This window comes from Nannobrachium achirus, assembly GCF_963921795.1.
Source record: "Nannobrachium achirus genome assembly, chromosome: 18".
Classification (NCBI taxonomy): Eukaryota; Metazoa; Chordata; class Actinopteri; order Myctophiformes; family Myctophidae; genus Nannobrachium; species Nannobrachium achirus.
Window position 1 is genome coordinate 48,331,746 of NC_137825.1, and position 22,661 is coordinate 48,354,406.

A 22,661-nucleotide genomic window follows, 5' to 3' on the forward strand; every position below is an offset into this window, starting at 1 on the left:
GGTCATGAAATTCCTGGAAATATTTTGAAATTAGAAAAAAAAAAAAAAAAAAAAATCCAGTACTGGAGAAGTTATGGAATTGATCAAAGGGTCCTGGAAGGTCCTGGATAAAAATAGCTATGCATTGTCTTTGGTTATTGATTTTTGTTAATACCTCTGAAATGACAAATTAAACATTGGCCAAATTGTCAAATATCAGAGGCAGAAATTGTGAAAATAGACGATCTACATGCTCACAGCGCCTCGCAATGCGAGGCGTTGTGAGCATGTAGATCGGCTATTTTCACAATAAAACCGTGTTATACAAAATGTCTCAACTCTTAGTGCTCGTCAGGGTGGGGGGTCCTCAGTTCAAATATGATGGTTTCGGGGGTCACGGCCTGAAAAGGTTGAGAACCACTGGCATACACTACCTGTCTTTGGGCATTGCGCATTGGAGTAAGCGACATGTTATTGAGCTGAATTATTGTTATATAGTCCTGGAAATCGGGGTTAAATATTCTGGAAAAGTTTTGGAAAAGTTTTGGAGGGGGAGGGATTGAGCCTTTATCAGCCTGCTGGTTGGTCCCTGACTGACCAACCAGTTGGGCATTCACCAAATATTTGAATATCAAAGTCACTATTCGTCGCATACACAAACTTTAGAAGGCAGTCGTAGCCAATCAGGAGGGAATATGGGAAATGGGACAGATCCATGTTGATGACATGACTTTAGAGATACTGTGTACCGCTTTGCGTGATTTTAGGACCAAATCTGTAGGAGCAGTGTCCAAAAATGTGTTTGAAAAAATCGCCCTGATGGTGGCGCTAAATGGGTCAGATCCATGTTGATGACATGACTCTAGACATACCGTGTACCACTTTGCATGATATTAGGGCAAAATCTGTAGTTGCAGTGTCCAAAAAAATGTGTTTTGCAGCCAAGGGGTTTGTATTCAAAGTTGGATAGGGGCAACGGTGGCGGAGATATGAGTAGGGCAAAAGTGTGACGTGACGGACAGACTGACAGACAGCCGGTGGAGGTTTTGATTGTAACTGCGACCTGACAGTCGCAATTAGCAGCTACTGTATATTTATTATTATTAGTATCAGTATTGTTATAATTAATATTTTCATCTGCGCAGATGGGTCGCAGATGGGCGTGGCGTGTTGTCTTTGAATGGGCGTGGTGTGAGGGGTGTGGCGTGTGGTCTTCGAATGGGCGTGGGAAAACCTGCCAAGAGCCTATGGCCAGCGGCTTGCCGCTGCACTTGCAGTTTCTACCGTAATTACACTACTTAATGCGCAGCGAATTTTGGACGGGGGTCGGGGGCTCATTTTACCGTTACTGCGGTCGACTTTGCGGCCGCCTCGGTCAGCCTTGGACCGACGAGTGGCACGCATGCCGTGGACCACCTCCAGGGACCCCTGGCTATATAACAGGGGGACATGCGGATATATATAGAGAGAGAACCAGGGGCACGGGGTGGCCGCCGTTCCACTCCTATCCGAAGTGGGCTGCAGTGGCAGCGGTCCTCCGCAGCGGAGCGGTGGTCCCCGGGCGCCGTCCGCGAGCCACCCCGTTAGAATTGGTCCTTTTTCCGGCTAAACAGGGTGTAGCGCGGCGCCGCCAGGGGATCCCCGGAGCTCCGCGATACCTCCAGGGGTCCCCGGAGGGCGGAGGTGGTCCGCGATACGAGCCACTCGGCCGTCCCACGCCGATGCTCCAAAGTCGGATAGGAGTAGAACGGCTGCCGCCCTGTGCCCCTGGTTCTCTCTCTCTCTCTCTATATATATATCCCCATATCCCCTGTTATATCGCCAGGGCAGGGGTACCTGGAGGCAGTCCGCGGCCGAGACCCCAAACCCAAAGACGGATGCGAGTGGAGCGGCGAGCCGCTGGTTCTCTCTCCCAGCACCACCGAAGACCTTTCCCACACAAGTAACTCCCATTCGACACAAGTAACTCCCACTCCCACAAGTAACTCCCACCAAAGATATTTAATTAATGAAGATAGCTCATCCTCATTGGATCCACTAGAGTGCGACATGGTACACAAATCCTACAAATAGACTCCTAAGTGGGTGCCGGCTCTGACGGCAAATCTCGCGCACGTCCTGTTTACTGGTGCTATAGATCCCGCGAGAGTGTGTTGCTGGGACAGCTAAAGAGCAATAATAAAGTTGATTTTCTCAGTTGTTGTGTCACTGAAAAAAGCCACTTTAGTATGACAATTTTGTTAATATTATGTGGCTTGTGATGATCTGGTCCAATATTTAGTTCAGTGACTATAGCTTCTGAACTATTATTTTGCTCTGTGTTCACGTTAGCTCTCCCATTGTAAATGAATAGACTCCAAACATGCTTCCGTCTCCCAAAAAGGTATCTACCTACGTCACACAGAAACGGGAAGTACAGGTCTTTTGCACCCTCTTGCTATCGCCCTCTTGGCTCCCACTCTGCGCAGCAGCAAAGAATCCGCCGCCATCTTTGCCTCCAGTTACTCCCGTCTCAATGGGGAGAGAGATGGGGAATGACATGTGGCAAAGGTCGTCCGGATCGGGAATCGAACCGGCGACGCCAGCAGGCATCATAGCCGAGTATGTGGTATGCGCCTTGACCACCAGGCCAGCGGGCGCCCCCCCCCCCCCTCGCTTTGTTTCTTAAAGGTTGAGTGAGCCGAAGCATTGCCGAGGAAACAAGTAGTCGTCTGCAAGCCGGTGCCGTTTGTTCATTTGCAGCTGAGCAACAAAAAAACAAAAAAAGAAAGAAAAAAGCTCACAGTGCGTCGCCATTTTTTTTAGCAGAGTGCAAAAGCCAGCGACTTCTCACGGAGGACGTTTCATTGTTTAACGTGTCACTGGGTGCACATTGGATTTGGGAGCACAGTTCCCTCATCTTTATGCTTCTTTTTTGTTTCTTCTATGGCTCTGGCATCGTGCCCTGTCTCCCCCAGTGTCCTTCATTTCACACACTCTGCCAAGAGATGCTAATAGGCTTTGTCAGTTGCTTCTGTTTGCACTCAGTTCATTAGTTGCCTTTTAACCTTCAAAGACCTGGAACGCCCCGCGAGTCGTGTTAAGATTTTAACCACTTTAACCATTATTTTGTGCTTTAACTATTGAAAAATAGCAAATCTACAAGCTCACAGCGCTGCACCGAGTGCCGCGCTGCGAGCTTGTAGATCTGCTATTTTTCAAAAGTCGTGAAAACGTGTGCAAGTCTTTGAATATCTTTGACCCGATCTTTGACCCTGACTTCCAAATCCTTCCTCTTAAATCAGTGGTTCTCAAACTTTTTCATGTCAAGGACCCCCAAAATTACATTAATTATTGGCCAAAGACCCCCATCTCAATATATGTTGTTCCAGGGACCCCCCCAAGAAGCAGAGATTTGAGTTACAAAAGTTTACTTTGGAAAATATATATTGAAAAAATGTGCACACATTTTCACGATTTTTCCAAAAAATAGCAGATATACAAGCTCGCGGCGCGGCACTCGGTGCCGCGCTGTGAGCTTGTATATCTGCTATTTTTCAATAGTTAATGCATTCAATAGGTCTAGGCCTAAATTGGTTAAATGGCCAGAGGGTGAATGTGTTTTCCCTGAATGTACTGCAGATGAATACAGCGAGCATCAGCGACGCAATTCAGCTCTCCTCCAAATTCTGAAACGTAATGACCTGCATTCAAGGACTGTCTGTGTCGGTACTGTAAGTCCTGGATCAGTTGATGAGATGCAATTAGATTGAGCTCAATATTGTGGAGGGCCGGGCCAAAAGGCAGTGCTCTCTGCAAGATGTGCTCCTCGCAAACTAAACACACAGCTTTACCTCCAACTTCAGTAAATAAATACTTAGCAGTCCATTTTTTTTTTAAACCCGGCATTCGGCATCGACCTTTCTTTTTTTATCCACTTTAGCCATTTTTGATGGGTAAGGTAAGGCAGGTCGTCTTGACTTGTGACCAGTTTGACCACCTGCTTGTTATTGAGACAACATCCAATGATCACGCACACGACCTGATGTACGCATTGCATCCATATGTACACGAATAAAACTTCAAAATAAAAGAAATGCAGCTTTAGTCCATGCATGAGGTAAAATTTAAAAATGTGTTTATTTTGTAATTTGCCATTAACCCTACAAGGGCCGGTCAGAGTGAACCAAAGGGCCGCATACGGCCCCCGGGCCGCACAATGCCCATGTTTTCATTTACTGCTTTCTATTGTTTTAGCTATTTTAGCGGTTTTGATTTTTAGGGCTTGTTGCGTCTTTTTAGACGCAACAAGCCTGCGATTTCATTATTACTATTTACAAGTCACATCTGCCCATGAAAGATTGCGGTGCATCTTGGAAATGGGCTTATTGTATGTACAATGGCAAATTTAGCCACTTGTACACATGCCTTCCCCTGAAATCAAAATCATTAACAATAGAAAGCAGTAAATGAAAACGTTTTAACACTCATATTTTCTTTACTCTAATTTCAATCTAAACTGTGAACGCTTGTTGTAAAAAAACAAAGTTGTCCTTTAATGCAAGGGTCTTCAACAGGGGGTCCAGGACCTACTACAGGGGGTCCTCCGAATCTTTGTGTGATAGAAACTTTTTTTTTCTCCTTTTTTATATTAACCAACTGAACCCTAGCGTCCATATTCTGAGAACTTTAGCCAAACATAGCAGATCTCACAAGCTCACAACGCCTTGCAGTGCGAGGCGTTGTGAGCTTGTAGATCTGCTATTTTTGTCAAGGAGCTTTGGAGGGGGAAAAGAGCAGACTAAGTATAGTGAAAGGTCAAGGTCATTAAGTATTGACGGTTCAAGTGGTTAAATATCTGAAAACACAAATTTACATGAATCCAAAATACACTGATGATTGTGTTGTCAAACAATGAAACTATATGAAATCTAGGATAAGGTTGTGGGGGGTCCCTGCTTCATCTCTCTCTCAAATAAGGGGTGCTTGGCCTGAAAACGTTGAAGACCACTGCTTTAATGGGTTTTCTGCCGTTTACTAATTTGCACATTTTTAGTGAGCATAAAAAAAAACACTTTTCCCCCCCCTGATTGGAACATCCACTACAGTGACCGCTTTCCACCTGCTCCGCTGCACCTGGCATTTAATGTCCCAGCCATCTATAGGGGGGTGGGGGAGGGGAGGGGGGGGGGGGGGGGGGGGGGGTCATCGCGGTCATCTCTCTCTTGGAAGGAGATTTGATTGGTTGTGATCGCCCGCTCTCACGGCTGTTTAACCCTTTTAGACCTGCATTCGCGTCACTCTAGATTTTAACCACTCTAACCATTCACTCTAAAAAAATCAGATGGTGTTGTAGGAGTCCTAATCAGAGGAAAATTAATAATGTTTAAAATAAAGGTTTTATAGCCATAAATCATAAATCATGCTCTAATTAGCATTTTGGGGATATTTTTCACAATAATAACATATGTACATGTTCTAGACATTCTAATGATCACCAAAAAAATATATTACAGGCATTTTACTTATGTTTTTGTGAGGAATAGCTTCAGTGAAAAAGTGAGATGTTGTTCGTCCAGACTCTGGACTCCAGAGATCTTGAAGTTGTGTGAACGTCAGCCTCTGTGGCTGACATTCAAAAAAGAAATATTGCAGCTATTGCTAGCTCGTAGATCTGCTATTTTTTTTAAAACCATGAAAAATGGTTGCAAATCTTTGAATATATCTTTTTCAAAGCGAACATTTGTAACTGAAATATTTGCTTCTTGGGGGTCCCTGATACAATTTTGAAATGGGCGCATTTTTTGGGGTCAAAATAAAAAAAAAAAAAAAAAAAATGTTTTTTTTTTTTTTTTTTTTTTTTTAATTTTCAAAAACGCATCGCGCTGCGATGCGTTTTGAGCTTGTAGATAAGCTATTTTTGCTTCTTTTGAATTGGAAACCTGAATTATTTTTTGTTATTTCTTAATTGGAAACCTGAAATGTAACATTTTGATTTAATTTCAAACACATTTAGTTATATACTACTATACTAGTCATAAAGCTATTAATATAGACTGATGGAATTAAAGCAGGTCATGTTTGGAATTGTAAGAGCTGCTGAAATCAATAATATATCAGTATTCCGGTATTAACCTGCGGGCCGCATTAAGTGAAGGTGGGGGCCGCATGTGGCCCCCGGGCCGCCAGTTGCCCATGTATGCTGTATGTAGACATACCGTAAGCAACCAGCTTATTTCTCTCGCAACATCTGGCAACACTGGCCTCGGTTGCCCCGATATTATGAAATATCGGAAAGATCCGTCTTGATCACATGACTAGAGATACTGTGTACTGATTGTCGTGATTTTTGGATAAAATCGGAAGTAGTAATATCAAAAAATGTGTATTACATAAGTCGGCCTCCTGGTGGCACTATAAAGAGCAGTGCAAAGGTTGTTCCTTGGCCTCTAGGGAGTGCGCATACAGTTTTACACTGATTTGTGGAGTTATAGGTAGAAACACAAGTCAGCCTGTTATAGCTCTACCAAGAGGCTGATTTGAAAATCTTCAAGTGCTATTTCTTCCTCGGCCTAGTGGGAATGTGCATGCACAATTTCACCACTTGTGCACACAGTGTTCATGATTTGAGGCATTTCATTCAAAACGGACCAATCCTGCACACTTTGGAAGCCAATCTTAGCCAATCAGGATGGAATATGGAAAATCGGGACGGATCCACGTTGATCACACGACTGTAGAGATACTGTCTAATAATTTACATGATTTTTGTATATGATCTGTGTCAGAAATGTGTTTTGCAAAAAATCTGCCTCATGGTGGCGATAGAACAGGACCATGTGAAAAATGTGGGGCAGAGGTTCTGAATTGGCATTCAGGGAGTGTGTCGCACAGTTTGGCAGCGACCGGGGCAACGGCGCCAGAGATAGCTGGTGACAGACAGACCGTCAGACGGACAGAGGGCAAAACAAAATCTCTGCCATGCCTTTCGGTGGATAGTGGATCTACAAGCTCTCTATGCGTCGAGAGCTTGTAGATCGCTATTTTCACTATTTGTTTTGGGGGCGAAAAGAGGAAAACGTTTGCGAATGTTTTCCTATGATCACATTCCCCAAAATTGGGATGCCTCGTTGAAAGTGGAAAGTGCAGAACTTGCAGGTTAATTCAGGCCTAGAATTATTGAATGCTTTAACCAGTGAAAAATAGCAGATCTACGGTGCCGCGCTGCGAGCTTGTAGATCTAATATTTTTGAAAAAGTTGTGAAAATGTGGGCACATCTTTGAATATATGTATTTTCAGAGCGAACGTTTGTAACTCAAATTTTGCTTCTGGGGGGTCCCTGGAACTAAATATTTTGAGATGCGGGTCCGTGGCAAAATAAATATCAGTTTGGGGATCCTTCACATGAAAAGGTTTGAGAACCACTGACACAGTAGTCTCTCAAGAACAGACTAACTGAGCTCCAGTTAAGTGAAAAGGACCTTTTCTTTGACGATGGCTGGCCAGATTGCTGACATAGAAAGATAGTTTTTTTTTTTCAAAAAACCTTAGAAGGATTCAAAAGACACTTATAGAATCGGGTAAAAATTCTAATTTTCACGATTTTTCAAAAATAGCAGATCTACAAGCTTGCAGCGCGCGCTGTGAGCTTGTATATCTGCTATTTTTCAATAGTTAAAGCATAAAATAATAATACGCAATAATGTGCAATAATGTGTACCCGTTCTGAATGGGTTAAAAAGTGAACACTAGGGGGTAGCAAGTTGCCATCGCCTGACGCCCCCAAATGACACCCCCTGCCTTTTGCCTCTTTGTTTCAGGCAAAAAACAAAAAAATATCCATGAATTCAAGTCCCCATGGGGTGAGTATATCGATGGAAGAAAAAAGCAAACACTTTGGGCGTGAACTATCCCTTTGAATTGTGACTTTACTGTCATCTGGGGTCCCCTCCCCCCCAAAATCCTGCGTGGACCCCCCCTGGGAACCACTGCTCTTGTTCATCTTTCCCCCTTGTAGTCAAGGAATATTAACTCATTCATAGCCAAGGCACGAGTTTCCCGTGTTATTTCAGTACCCCCAGACTGCCACGGCCCGAGTTTCCCGAGTTTTCCCGTTTAAAAAAAAAAAATCTAAAAAATCTTTTTTCAATTATTTTTTTCAAAAATGCCTAAAATGTAGTAGGCATGATCGCAATCGCGAAATTGCTTGTTTAGCCCCATAACAAACACATCTTTCAAAATGGCAGCCATCTTTGTTTACATTTGAAGACTTTTGCAGAAAAAAAAAAAGCAGAAAAAGCAGTGAATGAGTTAATAAACACCTGGGAATAAATTCCTTACCAAACGATTCCTTCACCAATGTGTTCGTAAAGGTGTCCAGTAACATATCTAACAAAGATTGAAATTCGACATCCATAGGAAAATCGTTGACAGCTAGGGTAATTCTGGGTCTCATTCACTTACTATACACTACACTATGGGACATTTTTTTGGGAGTGAAAAAATCACTCCCAAAAAATATGCTTTAAGTGGGATGTGAGGGGTCTAACTAGGTGTTTTTGATTATTCTGAATCCATTGCAAGCATTTGTTTTGCAAGAAAAACATTCCTTGGGCTAAAAAAACCCAAAATGATGGTTTAGTGATGAGTCATCACTTTTCACAGTGATGTGGGGGTCCATTTTTAGCCCAAGGAATGTTTTTTCGTGCAAAACAAATGCTTGCAATGGATTCAGAATAATTAAAAACACCTAGTTAAACCCCTCACATGCTTCACATACTTCAAGCATATTTTTGGGAGTCATTTTTTTCCTTTATAGTATAGTGTATAGTACGTGAATGAGACCCAGAATTACCCTAGCTGACAAAGATTTTCCTAGGGATGTTGAATGTCAATCTTTGTTAGATATGTTACTAGACACCTTTACGAACACATTGGTGAAGAAATTGTTTGGTAAGGAATGTATTCCCAGATTTGACAGGTATTCTGATAATTTTCCCTGACTATTGCTTGCTCTTATTCCTCTTCTCTGCCAATGAGCGTCTCTGCAGGAAGAGTCACCAACGTAATTTTCTCTTCCCCGCAATCCTTGCCCGGCAGATTCATCGCACTGGGTGGCAAATTCACACCGGAAGTTCGATGAATAACATTAGAGTCTACGAGAGCCGGCTGGACAGCTCAATGAACCAAAAAAACCCTCTGAACGATAGAGACCTTTATAAAATACTCGGCTCGGGAATATAAAAGGAAAAATGTCACACATTGTTTTCTGCTGTGTTGCTTTTCGGTGTGTACGCTGTATAACTTTATAGAGATATCTAAAGAGCACAAAGTACGTTTCTGAACTAGCTAGTATCGCGAGACTCTCCACCATTTCCAGTCTGGAAACCAAATCTCGTGTTAGCTCCGAGACAGAAACTATACCTGCCGCTGTTTAGATCCCTCAATAAAATGATGTGCTGTGCACATCGAAAATACCTGTGATATGTCTTCTTTTATATTCCTGAACCGATTATACCAGTGTTTCTCAAACTTTCAAATGTCAAGGTCTCCCCTTAACTCTGACAGTGTACAAATGGAACCAAATGGACCCGTTAGGGTCCATTTGGTTCCATTTGTACACTGTCAGAGTTACAGACTAGTATGGGTCAATTTAGACCACCATAAATGAACCCACAGAGTCCCTGGAACCCACTTTGAGAACCACTCAATTATTATACGACAAAGGTCTCAGTCGTTCATAAATAGTTTTTGTTCATGAGCTGGTCCAGCCGGCTCTCATAGACTCTCATTCACCGAACTTCCGGTGTGAATTTGCCACAGAGTGCGACGAATCTGCCGACTGGAATCAAGTGGTAGTCATGAGTGTAATTTCCTGCTCATCTTGTTCCTAGCTCTCTGCCCTCTCAAACCACACAATGTCTGTCTATCCGATTTTTAAGCTCCAACATCCGGCTTTGTCCGGGCTCTGAGGCGTGGCCTACATCTGGCCTACATCTTGTGAACGAAGCGCTCAAAGTTATTGGGTACGCCCAGGGTCACATTGGCCAAGCTTCGTGTGACACTTGATTGAATTAACTCCTAAATCGTCGTTGTCGGTTGGAAACCTTGTATGTCCAAAACCTTACTTTTTTTGTTAGTATTTTTAAAACAATTTAAAGTAGTGAAAATAGCCGATCTACAAGCACACAACGCCTCGCAATGCGAGGAGTTGTGTGCTTGTAGATCGGCTATTTTCACTAGTTTTGTGTGACAGTCATGTACGGTAAAGCAGGGCTTTACTTTACGAAAAGAAACGTACACATTTGAAACTTGGACATACATGTACAAGGTTTCTGCCCGACGGTGACGAATTACAGTAGCACCGCTCACTTCACACTAGGCGTTTTTTTTCTCTCTCCCCCTACTCCTACTCCAACTCATTTCTCCGCCTACCTTTGTAACTAAACTCTTAACTATGTGTGTGTGTGTGTGTGTGTGTGTGTGTGTGTATACACACAACGTAGCTGTGTGGCGTGTGTTTGCATGCTAAGGTGAACATGGGGGCGTTCTATTTTTAGCCTCAGAGCCGGCGCGGAGAGGAGTAGCGATTATTCACCATCCCCACGGTGTAAGTTATCCGTGACGACACTGCACGCTCTAAACTACGAGTGTGGAGGACGAGTGCAGTTGGTAAAATATGTGAGAAGTGTCCTAAAAGTGACGGCCTCGGTACAGTAGCATTCGAGCGCACACCAAAATACCCTTGGTTATGCCAGCGGTGCATTGCTGGTGAGATGCAAACTATTTACTGTCAGTTTGCACTCTGACCAGTGGTGTAAAGTAATTTAGTACATTTACCTAAGTACTGTACCTAATATTGAGGGATTTTTACTTAACTTATAATATGTCCAATGCTTGTACTTTTACTCCACTGCATGTATTAGTTACTTTGCTTATGGTGATTATAAATAATAATAATAATACATTTAATTTATATGATTATTATTAGAAAACATACATTGACCACGTCAACCCTACCTACCGTACTTTTCGGCCATTTGATAATGCCCGATCGACGAGCTCACAATGTGCCACGATGCAACGCATTGTGAGCTTGTAGATCTGCTATTTTCAAAAGGTTTTTTATATTTATATATATATTTGAAAACTTGAAATGGGACATTATAATGAGTACTTTAGCTTTTTAAGTCCATTTTGATGCCAATCCTCAGAGTTGCTACAGGGGGTCCTCCAAATCTTTGTGTGATAGCAACTTGTTTCTTTCCCACTTTTTTATATGAATCTTTAGCCAAAAAGGCAGATCTACAAGCTCACAACGCCTCGCAGCGTTAGAATCATAACAAAGGCGACCCAGAACGGATTGCGCACTTCCGGGTTCTGGTTCAATCACATGATCCGCCGCTGGATGCAAACATAGGTAACAGATGAAACCACTGTTAACAACTCAAAAATTATGTTTTTTGAGTTGTTTTATAACCAAAAAATGCCTATTCTCGTCAATCTTCGTCGCTGGCATAAATGCCTAATTAATGACTCTCGCCGATCTACGTCTGGGTCATTAAATGAGTTAAGTAAAACACTTGAGTATCTTTTCCACCACTGACTCTGGGAGTAGCACACCGCAGACGAACATGAGCTGCTACCGGGAGGTGTGGATTACATCTTCTTTCCCTGGTCAAGCTTCTCTTGTCTGTGCTTGTTAGGCGATAGCAGATGCCAGCGCAGGGCCTGTTTCAGTAGACCTGGAAGCAGTGATCAAAAAAGCCAGAATATATTACAGTATCTCCTATGTATATCTGCTGTATAACAGTGGTTCTCTAACGTTTCATGTCAAGGACCCCCCAACATGATATGTTTGCCTGCGTTCCCCCATCTCAGAACTATCTTGTGCCAGGGACCTCCAGACGCAAAGATGTTTGTTTAGAGATTTGCACGTCTTTGTAGGGCTGTCACGATTTTGACATTTCACATGACGATTCATTGTCGCTCAAATGATTGCGATTAACGATTTAATTGTGTTTTTGTCGTTGACAATTACATTTCTGTTTGGCTTTTAGGCTTTGAAGTTGCACATGGTAGATATGACACACATGGTAGATGTGACACACACAACCTAAATATATACAAAGAAATTACTGACATATTTGACAACTTTATACTTTAACTCTTTGAGTGCCAGCGCCCTCTAGGGGCCAAAGAATGCCAGCGCATCTCTCATAGGCGAGCGCTTTAGCTTCCAGGACTTCACCTTCCAGGACCTGACGTGCTCACGTTCATGCACGGCATGGAAATGTCCCGGATGAAGATGCTAACAGAATGGCTATTCCCATTTTGTCATCTAAAAGATCATTTTTGGGCGATTTCGCCGTAAATAAACCTCGCGCCGCTTCCCTAAAACACAAAAAAGAGATATAAGCCTTTAAAGATGCGGTCTTTCATTGGATTAGGCGGAGATTGGCGATTGCGTTCGCAAATTACGGCCGGCCGGGAGGTTGCTAGCTTTCGGCTAGTAGCTAGAAAAATCAGGCCAGGCTTCAGAAGGCCTCTTATCATTTTATTCATTTAATTAAATAAAGCCGAACTACTTCGGGATCGGCACACTCGTGTACTCTTTGGAAGCGGCGCCGAACATCGGGTGAACATTGGGGAGCTCAAAAATGTATTTTAAACCATTTTTAATGGAATATATCGTCGGACAGAGTAGAACGGCTAGCTGGCTAGCGGCTAGCGAGCCAGGACCACCCACGACTCTACAAGCAGCTCGGGGTAAGTGAATTAATAAAAAAAAGATTGTATTGGATTGAAATAAAGCCGAACTAGTTCGGGATCGGCACCAGATGAGTTAAAAAGAACATTGATAGTGGAAATAGCCGATCTACAAGCTCACAACGCGTGTGACACACGCGTTGTGAGCTTGTAGATCTGCTATGTCCACTAATTTTGAGTTCTTTTTTTAAATGTATGAACATTTTTCAACATGGAAACGATTATTACGATTATGAAAAAGAATCACGATTATGTAAAAAAAATCACGATTGGACGATTATGTAATAATTGTGACAGCCCATACGTCTTTGCACGCCATGCATGGCGGGAACGATGCAAGACATTCCTTTTCCGCTGCTATGCGGCACAAATGTTATCTGAAGCACGGCCAATCGGTTAAGCCGAGGGGGTCGGGCTTGGCCAATCAGGGACTTAGACTGGCTTATAGGGGCATAAAATGTGACGTGACGCCACGCCAATCCGTAAAGCCACAGTGGCTCGGGTCGGCGAGTCAGGGAAGCCGCGCATTACAATCTCCCGGACACGCTCAGAATTTCTGCCTCTTTCTCAGAATTTCTTCAGATTTGTTGTTCGGCTCTGCACACGGCAAGTTTGAGATCGAACTGTTGGACGCTGTCCAAGTTGTGGCAGGGACACGTTATGAGACACACACACACACACACACACACACACGCACACACACACACACACACACACACACACACACACACACACACACAGATTCTCCCGGGATCCACAAGAAAACGGGCAAGATTTCGACCCAAATTCAAGCTCCATTGACTTACTGTATAACATCTAAGTTGAAGATTACACAATGTGTAAAAGAAATGTGCTGATTTGTCCAGCCCATAGATGGGCAACTGGCGGCCCGGGGGGCCACATGCGGCCCCCACCTTCACTTAATGCGGCCCGCAGGTTAATATCGGAATACTGATATATTATTGATTTCAGCGGTTCCAGTTTCAAACGTGCAAACACGACCCGCTTAATTACTTCGGTCTGTATTAGTAGTTTAATGACAAGTATTAAAAAATAGTCTTTTATGTCAATTGTGTTCATAAAGTTAACATAAGTATAACTAAATGCATTTGAAATGAAAATGTTACTTTCAGGATTCCAATTCAAATAGCAAAATATTATTCAGGATTCCACTTGAGAAATTGCCAAAAATAGCCGATCTACAAGCTCAAAACGCGTCGCAGTGCGACACGTTTTGAGCTGGTAGATCGGCTATTTTTGCTACTTTTGTAGAATATGATGGAGCAGGTCATTCATGTACGAAAAAAGTTAAACTACGAGAAAACTGCCCGATAGTATACAGTACTGTATATGCTATGTTAGTGTGGAAATAATGTGGCCCTCTCCATCATTTAAGTTGCCCACTCCTGGTCCAGCGGTTTGTGAGATTAGCTCCGGACAGACAGACACTCTTTTAGACGCTGCAGAGCAGGGACGTGCTGGGCCCCTGATTCAGCCCGGGAAAAGGAGTTGGAGAGGCCCTCATTGCGTGCGGCTGACCTTTTCGCCTTTCCGGATGCGCCGCGAGGCCCCAAATGCTAACCGATTAGCGGTTACTGTGATTTTAGGTCTCATGGTCTTTCTGGTATAATGATGTTGTATGTAGACCATCTAGGAGTAGTCAAGGAAGCTAGGGAGCAGTGGGCCTTCAGATGATAGACAAGCCAGTGGGGCCAATGTGATGGCTCTGTGGGCTGCTGCTACTCAGCGCTATAGAGAGAGATCCCTCTCTATAGCTGCTGCTACTCAAAGATTGGCCATTTCAGATCATGAGAGACAAGCCAGTGGGCCAATTACATGAGTTATATTTACTGTGCGCCGGCCATCTTTTTTTTTAATGGCCGGCATGGATTGGCCGGGAATGAACCGGCGTTTCGGGAGTTGTCCCGCTTTTCCCCAATGGCCAGCACGTCCCTGCTGCAGAGCCACGGTGTAAAAGAACAGGTGTGCATTGATAGTTTTTGTTTAACCCATTCAGGCCTAGAATTATTGAACGCTTTAACCAGTGAAAAATAGCAGATATACAAGCTCACAGCGCGGCACCGAGTGCCGCGCTGCGAGCTTGTAGATCTGCTATTTTTGAAAAAGTCGTGAAAATGTGTGCAAATCTTTGCTATGTATTTTCAAAGCGAATGTTTGTAACTCAAATTTTGCTTCTGGGTGGTCCATGGAACTAGATATTTTGAAATGCTCAAAACGTGTCGCACTTCACATGAAAAGGTTTGAGAACCACTGACATAGTAGTCTCTCAAGAACAGACTAACTGAGCTCCAGTTAAGTGAAAAGGACCTTTTCTTTGACGATGGCTGGCCAGATTGCTGACATAGAAACATAGGTTTTTTCCAAAAATCTTAGAAGGATTCAAAAGACACTTATAGAATCGGGTCAAAATTCTAATTTTCACGATTTTTCAAAAATAGCAGATCTACGAGCTCGCAGCGCGGCACTCGCTGCCGCGCTGTGAGCTTGTATATCTGCTATTTTTCAATAGTTAAAGCATAAAATAATGATACACAATAATGTGTACCCGTTCTAAATAGGTTAAACACTGCTCGTCTTTTTCCACTCAGCTTACCTTTGGCCCTTCGTCTTGAAGAGTTAGAAGGTGTCCGTTTGCTGCCAGCGGCCTCAAGTGTGTCCACTCACTCACTCACTCACTCACTCACTGCCTGCATCCTTCTGCCAAGCACACACACCGTTAATGCATTTAGACCGGGGGTACACATTATTGCGCGTAATGTTTTGCTTTAACTATTGAAAAAATAGCAGATATACAAGCTCACAGCGCGCTGCGAGCTTGTAGATCTGCTATTTTTTTTTTTATCGTGAAGAATGTCTTAATATTTAATATTAATATTTTGTATAAGTGTCTCCCTAAATCCTTTTAAGTGTCTCCCTAAATCCTTCTAACATAGGTTTTTCAAAAAAACCTATGTTTCAGTGTCAGTGGTGCTCACACTTTTTCATATCAAGGACCCCCAAAAACTACATGTATTTGGCCACGGACCCCCATCTCAAAATATTTACTTCTAGGGACCCCCCAGAAGCAAAATTTGAGTTACAAATGTTCGCTTTAAAAACACACATATTCAAGGATTTGCACGCATTTTCACGACTTTTCAAAAAATAGCAGGTCTACAAGCTCGGTGCGAGCTTGTATATCTGCTATTTTTCAATAGTTAAAGCATTGAATAATTGTAGAACTAAATGGCTTAAGGCCGGTTGGCTTCACTCCTCAGCTGCTAAACCCAGCATAGCTGTAACCACTACAGCTGTTAACCCTCCCTGGGAGAGGCAATGCATGCTAAGCAGGAAAAGCTTAATTGTCACTTTTTTAAATTTATTTTTTGACCTAGTTACTTCTAGGGATGGGACGATATGCGATATTATCGTGATAAAAAACACTCACGATAATCGCATTGTGGAGATTTAATATATCGTGATATCGTCCTCCGTCATGCACTGGGATCAATTCACCTTTTATTTGCCGAGCTGCAAAGAGATAATTCCATGTCAAGGATTTTCCTTTCTCCTTGTACAAGCTGGGCTAATGTAACAATTTAATAATTACCATTTAAACCATCAAGAACTGGTAAAAGGTACTTATACTGTACGTACTTGATACAGTCTTTTTTTCACTCTCTTTCAAATGTCTTTGCCAAAGAATAGCCGATCTACAAAGCGTTGCGACGCGTTGTGAGCTTGTAGATCGGCTATTTTTTGGCAAATGTTCCACCCCAGGATAATGGATTTTGATCATTGTGATAATATCGTAAATCGCGATTTCTTTTGTCACAATAATCGTGATATGAAATTTTCATATCATCCCATCCCTAGTTACTTCTTGTACAGTTCATTTTGTTTCATGGACTTGTATTTTCCCCAGCTTTTGTTTCTTGGAAATTGGATCTGGTGCAAGTTTGCGACGGATGCTGTTGTGACCTGCATTTCTCGTTACTGTAAACGGCTGCTGCGCTCGCGTTGCAAATGTTCGCTTGTTTTTCTAATTTAGTAAGTGTGCCGCTGTCGACTCGAGTACGACTCGATTGTTCTCTGTCACCGCGTCTACTTACTGTGTGTAGATCGATAATCTGTCGACTAGATCAGGGGTCTTCAACATTTTCAGGCCAAGGACCCCTTAGTCGAGATAGAGAGATGAAGCAGGGACCCCAACAACCTGTTCATAGATTCCATATACTTTCATTGTTTGACAGCACAATCATCAGTGTATTTTGGATTCATGTCAATTAGTGTTTTCAGATATTTAACCACTTGAACCGTCAATACTTAATAGACTTGACCTTTCGCTTTGTACTTAGTCTGCTCAATTTCCTCCTCTACACCAAAGCTCTTTGCCAGAAATAGCCGATCTACAAGCTCACAACGCCTCGCAGCGCGAGGCGTTGTGAGCTTGTAGATCTGCTATTTTTGGCTAAAGTTCTCAGATTATGGACGCTAGGGTTCAAGTGGTTAATATAAGAAAGGGGGGAAAAACGAGTTCCTATCGCACAAAGATTTGGAGGACCCCCTTTAGTAACTCTGAGGACCCCCTAGGGGTCCTGGAACCCCTGTTGAAGACCCTGGCCTAGATAGCGTGGACTTGCTAGCACTATCATCCTGGACTCTGAGAAAAAGTCCTCTATACAGTGTGTTCGCTCGCTGCGGCCCAGTGGGTTTTGTTAGTGTTGGTTAGCTTGGCACTGAACTGGCTGGATTCAGCCAAGGTTCTTCTTTTTTCTTTTTTCTCACACGGGCATTGGCCCAAGGCGGAGCATTAGTGATACTGCAGCATCAGGTTCCCGCACTGTGGAGAGACATTTATGCTAGCGAGATAGTCACCGTCCAGACCAACTGGACCTGAACAATTCCACCCAGACAGCTGATCCCATGTGCAGGTTATCGGTACTCGGATAGCAATACCACAATTGGGGATGTTGACAATTCATCTAAAGTCGAGCAATTTCCGTTAAGGAATTAATCGATTAAAATAAACAATTACAATTATTTTTTTCCAAAAGATAAAACTCTGCTTATCAATTAATCGGTTAATCGATCGATAGGTCATCACCTATCAATAAATGAATGAATTGATCATTTGCGTCCCTATTAACCGCAATATTAAAATACTCTGTTACAAGTAAAATGCATGTAAAAGTACAAACACACACACACACACACACACGTAACAAGATTTTAAATGTACAGAGGGTATCCCCACATTTCTTCACAATTCAAAAATGACCACAAAAAGCGTAAAATAATTATAAAATAATCATTTTGGCCATTGTCAGGCTGACTTTGTTTATATCCCTCTTCTATTCTTTTATATGGATTGATAAGGGATGTAAACAAAGTGTCAGTCTGCCAAAACGATTATTTTGTCATTATTTTACGCTTTTTGTGGTCCTTTTTTAATAGAAACACATGTATGAAGCTTAATCTTTTTTATAAAATATTTTCAAAACGTTATTTTTATTTTAGCGTCAGTTTTTCAAGAAAAAGTTGACTGTGGCTCCTTTAAATATTAAGATTACACTCAACAACGTATCTCGATTGCAGGGTAGATGGGAAGACATGATTATGACTGATGCAGTGGTACATTCAGTGCACACAGCCTCCTGAGAAGGAGAGGAGCACATAACATTATGTACAGATATATGGGATGTGATTCAGGCCTCAGGCATACACGTGTGTGTGTGTGTGTGTGTGTGTGTGTGTGTGTGTGTGTGTGTGTGTGTGTGTGTGTGTGTGTGTGTGTGTGTGTGTGTGTGTGTGTGTGTGTGTGTGTGTGTGTGTGTGTGTGTGTGTGTGTGTGTGTTCGGCGCGCGCGTGCGTGCGTGCGTGCGTGCACTGAGTATGACATAAGAGCAAAATGAGATGAACTCATTTACTGCCATTAAAAAAAATGGCGACTTACAGGGTTCACTGCCAGTTTTTTTTTAACCTTTTAACGTGCACAATGGTGCACAATCATGCACGGATCATGCACCACGTGCGTGCACGCCGTTCACAGCTTTCAAACAAAAGAATCCGCTTGGAAATCCGTTCAGGCATTCAGGAGATAGAGGCCATAATGTTTTCTTCATAAGTAAACAAACATTTACATATGGGGGTCAAACATGCATTTCGCGTAACTTAACTGTAAAAAATAGAAAAAGACTGGTGCCTTGTATAGTGATAGCGACACCTTTGCTATACAAATTAATTAAACTCTTAAATGACATTTGATCGTCAATCTTAACTCTCCCCACGCTTTGAACGTTCACGTTCGCCCCAATTCTCCAGAGACCTCTGCGCCAATACGGCGCTCGTTCGGTTCGTTCGTCTGATGACTGTAAGCTGATGAGGGGTCGCGCGGCCGTGTACTGTAAACACATTTTCCGCGGTGATGGTGTAAAAAATCCATTATGCGTTAGATCAACGGAGAACAATTCACTTCCTTGTTGATTTCCGCTGGCTGTAAGGCTCTGTGGCCAGTGACTGGTCTTCTTCTTCTTCAACACATAACAGGCAAATTCACATTCATTCTCGCATGACGCCGCCCTCTGCTGCCTGGCAGACCAAAGTGCACTATTGCACAATAAAAAATAAATAAATAAATAAATAAATAAATGTCTGTCTATCTGCTATAACGTCGCAAAGGTAAGCCGCTTTTTGATGGCACCAGACCCAATAAATAAATAAATAATCTGGCAGTAGGAGAGTTAACAAAACTTAAATGTAAAATTATAACTTCGCTTGTAACTTCTTGTAACTTGTAACTTGAGCCAAGAATGACCCAAAAAGTATCTTAGTTACTTGACGAGTTACAGAAATATGAATGTAACTCAGTTACCAGCAAGTTACAGCAACATGTAACTTAGTTACGTAACTCAGTTACATGTAACTTTAACTTCCCCAACCGCACCCCACCACCCCACCCGTGGATGCCCACTTCGCCCCCATCCCCCACCCTCTGCATTGTCCTCGGGCGAAGTGACTGCAGCCTGCAGTCAGTCCCACGCCTGGCTGGCACCGGCGTAACGGGAAACCGGATAGGGGCCAACAACACTGCGTGTGTGTGTGTGTGTGTGTGTGTTTGTGTGTGCGTGCGTCTGTGGCCGCGTGCCCTCTGGAGTACAGCAGGGTTTTAGATGGGCCGATAGTGTGTCGGCTGGGTGTCTCGCTCTGCTAAATGCACTCTTTAGTCTGTCTGTGTAGCCGCGTCGCCTCGGCTCCTTTCCTGGGCTGCGTTTCAAGGCTGCTCCTACCGCGTTATACAGTCCAAAATGTGTGTGCGTATGTGTGTGCGCGTGTATTAGGGATGGGACGATATGAACATTTCATATCACGATTATTTCGACAAAAGAAATTGTAATTTATGATATTATCACGATAATCAAAATCCATTATCCTGGGGCGGAACATTTGCCAAAAATAGCAGATCTACAAGCTCACAATGTGTTGCAACGCTTGTAGATCGTAATTTCTTTTAGCAAAGACATTTGATATAGAGTGAAATAAAGACTCTATCAAGTACGTATATTAAAGCTGTGTTTTTTAGGCTTTTTATGCCAATAGCGAGTTTAAGCTCGCTACGGCAACGGCAGATGACAACGGTAATCGGAAATGATCCGCGCTCGATAGATCAACCTGCCGTCGCCGCGGCCGCCTCTACTACGGCAGAAGGTCCCTTCCCACGTAGCGCCTACTCCGTCTGCTGCGTGTAACTCGGGTGTGATTTCCAATAACGCTTCAGGCAAAGGGGTGGGAACCCGTCGCCGCCGAGGCTTTGCTTAACCATTTTGATCGCTACGGTGATTACGTCATAGCAGCCGTAGTCCGCCTGGCGTTGCCGTATTGAAAACCATCTAGCTTAAACTCGCTATTATTAGATAGGACAGTAGACTGACAGGAAATGGGGGGGAGAGATGGGGAGCGACACGCGTCAAAAGTCGTCCGGATCGGGAATCGAACCGGCGACGCCGCCAGGCATCCATGCCTATGTGGCAATGCCTAAGTGGTATGAGCCTGGACCAGTAGGCCAGCGGGCGCCCCAAGTACGTATATTAGAAGTACCTTTTACCAATTATAGAGGGTTTAATTGTGAATTGATCCCGGTGCATGACGGATATCGATATATCACGATAAATGTAATCTCCACAATACGATTATCTTGAGTGTTTTTTTTTTTTTAATAACGATAAACGATAATATCGCTTATCGTCCCATCCCTAGTGTGCGCGTGTATACAGTACGTGGGGTTTCATCAGTTTGATAGTGATTTGCATGCGGCCGTTGTTGGCTGCGGCATGTTGGCGTGCCCGCGCTGAGGCCTCCCGCCGTGCGCGTGCACGCTAATGCACTGGCGGCAGGGAACAACTCTCCTCCAGCCACGTGGATGAATTCGGGAGCGGCACAGTTCGTCCTTGTTCCTCCCGCCGCCGTGGAGCTGCTATGGTGGCCTGCAGGGCCCTGGATTAATGATCAACAACAGCCGTCACATCATGAAAAAGAGGGGGGTGTGTGTGTGTGTGTGTGTGTGTGTGTGTGACTGTGTGTGTGTGTGTGTGTGTGTGTGTGTTTGTGTGTGTGAGCACGAGTGATTGAGTGTGCGTTTGTTAATGGACGGAACTCGGAGCAGAATGTGTCCTTCAAGCGAGCACGGTGCCCGATTTGTACTGGGTTGCATTGATTGATTGAATATTTTATTAGACCATTAAGACTCCCTAATCGGGAGATAAGCGACCGTCACGTCGCATACACAGATTTTAGAAGGCAATGGTAGCCAATCAGGAGGGAATATGGGAAATGGGACAGATCCATGTTGATGACATGACTGTAGAGCAGGGGTCTTCAACAGGGGGTCCGGGACCCCTAGGGGGTCCTCAGAGTCACTACAGGGGGGCCTCCGAATCTTTGTCTGATAGAAGCTTTTTTTCTCCTTTTTTATATTAACCACTTGAACCCTACCGTCCATATTCTGAGAACTTTATCCAAAAATAGCAGATCTACAAGCTCACAACGCCTCGCAGCGCGAGGCGTTGTGAGCTTGTAGATCGGCTATTTTTGGCAAAGAGCTTTGGTGTAGAGGGGAAAAAAGAGCAGACTAGGTACAGAGTGAAAGGTCAAGTTTATTAAGTGTTGACAGTTCAAGTGGTTCAATATCTGAAAACACAAATTGACATGTATCCGAAATACACCGATAATTGTGCTGTCAAACAATGAAACTAGTATCTATGGGTTGTGGGGGTCCCTGCTTCATCTCTCTCTCGACTAAGGGGTCCTTGGCCTGAAAACGTTGAGGACCCCTTCTGTAGAGATACTGTGTACCACTTTGCGTGATTTTAGGCCAAAATCTGGAGGAGCAGTGTCCAAAAATGTGTGCCCGATTTGTACTTGGTTGCATTGATTGATTGAATATTTTATTAGACAAGAATGTAGTCGAGCGCAGTCAAAACATGGTTGTCTCACACCAAAAACAGACGTTCTTGTACTACCCTGTTGGTAGTGGTGGTGTTGTGTAGTCTGGCCCTTCACATTAAATAAGCTTTTTCCACCAGCCCTCAGAAAGGGCGAGCCAATCAGGGCTGTAGGCTTGGGGCACGTGGTGGGCCTGGTTCAAAACCATTCAGCCAATCAGGCGAGTCTGTGTGTATTCAAACACATTCCCCCCTCCACTCTTATTACAGACATCTTTGATGCTTTCAGTGACTAACGAGCTATTGACACTTGTATGGCTCAATCAATTACAGCAGCTCACAAGCCCTTTGAAGTTCAGAGGGAGCAATTAAGAGCAAGTCAACTTAATTTTTTTTAAACCACCCCTTGGAAATAAATTCTGCTCCCGAGACCAGACTAATATCCGACACGCAGTGAGGAATTAGTATGAGCAACGCCAGGCTAAGCGTGTAGA

At 43.5% G+C, this 22,661-nt stretch overlaps 1 protein-coding gene across 1 annotated transcript in view; it reads left to right on the forward strand.

The window, feature by feature from the left end:
- Nucleotides 1–22,661, forward strand: part of capn15 (calpain 15) — a gene marked incomplete at its 5' end in the record, with an annotated part of 105,558 nt that overhangs the window by 42,679 nt on the left and 40,218 nt on the right. The gene's annotated exons all lie outside the window — the stretch shown is intronic.